Source organism: Scedosporium apiospermum, assembly GCF_000732125.1.
Source record: "Scedosporium apiospermum strain IHEM 14462 chromosome Unknown SEQ_SAPIO_0114, whole genome shotgun sequence".
In the NCBI taxonomy this organism is placed as follows: domain Eukaryota; kingdom Fungi; phylum Ascomycota; class Sordariomycetes; order Microascales; family Microascaceae; genus Scedosporium; species Scedosporium apiospermum.
Window position 1 is genome coordinate 1 of NW_015971815.1, and position 1,619 is coordinate 1,619.

Sequence of the window (1,619 nt, forward strand, 5' to 3'; positions counted from 1 at the left end):
TTTACTATCTTAGCTTTTATTAACTTATATTTTTTCTTTATATTAGAATATATCTTTAATAAGAAGTATATTAGTTTTAATTTAAAAGCTAAGATATCCTTTTTAGAGATTAACTTATTATTTTAATATAAGCTATAGAGCTAGAAAGTATATATATTAAAATCTATATTATTAATATCTACTTTAAAGAAGAGAACCTATCTTAAATCTATATACTAGAACTATAATTAGCTATAAAGAAAAAACTATAAGTTATTAAAGATATTTATTTCTTTCTAACTTAATATAAATTTTCTCTTAAATATCTTTATCTTCTTTTATACTTTACTTCTTTTCTTAAATATAATTTCCTTTAAGTTTCTAACTTATTTAAGCTTAGCTATTTTTCTTACTTATAAAAGCTATATCTTAATATTAAACTATAATACTAATAATTAAATAAAACTTACTATTCTAATATAATACTCTAGTATAATAAAATTATTAAAATAGTTTTTTATTCTTTTAAAACCTAGTATCTAGTTCTCTATTTTATAAATACTATTATTATTAACTATATAACCTAAAAAGTAAATATTTAAGAAGTTTATAAAGGATTTATTAATAATAATATATAATTACTTACTAATTAAAATTTTTAAAATAATTTTAATATATTCTAAATATTTTTCTTTAATATTATTAAAAATAATAATATTATTAATATAAGCTTAAATAAAATAATAGTAATTATAAAATAGTCTATTTATATATTACTAACTAAAAGTAAATAAGTTTTTAAAGCTTATAAGTATTATATTTAATCTCTCTAGTTTTTATAAGCTAATTATAATTATTTAGTTTCTATATTTAAAATAGATAAGTAGCTAGAAGAAGAATTCTTTTATATTAAAGATAGTAAAAAACTTCTTTTTATAAAATAAAGTAATAATTTCCTATTAATCTAGTAGTAAGTAAATATTTAATATTATAATATTATTTAGTAATTTTAAATTAATAATTATATATTCTTTTATCTTTTTATTAATTACTTTCTAGATTATAAAAGCTAAGTATATAATTAGTACTAAGCTAGTTTACTATTTTATTTTATCTTTAATATATAGTTTATTATAAATCTTATTTAGGAAAGTATTTTCTTATATATTTAGTAGATATTTTTTAACTATTTTTTACTAAGTTTACTAGCTATCTATTAAATTAACTTATATTTTTTTACTTTTTAGTATTAATATAATATTTTAGTTTTTAAAAGTATTATATTTATTAATTACTACTTTTATCTTTTAAATAAATAAGAAATTAATATTTAATATAATAATCTTTTTTAAAAAAGTAATTATAAATATATTTTCTAGCTTATTAATATTATATTTAAAGATATAGTAATTTATATTTAAAAATACTTTCTATATTTCTAATAAATTTATATTTAATTTCTTAATTATTATTTTTACTTCCTTAAGCTTTTACTTACTAAATTCCTTTTTAATAAAATTACTTATTTCTATAATAATATTAACTATAATTAAATAACTAATATCCTCTTTATTAAACTTAATAATCTATCTAATATAAATACTATTTTTAATATATATTAATTTAGTAGCTATATTATT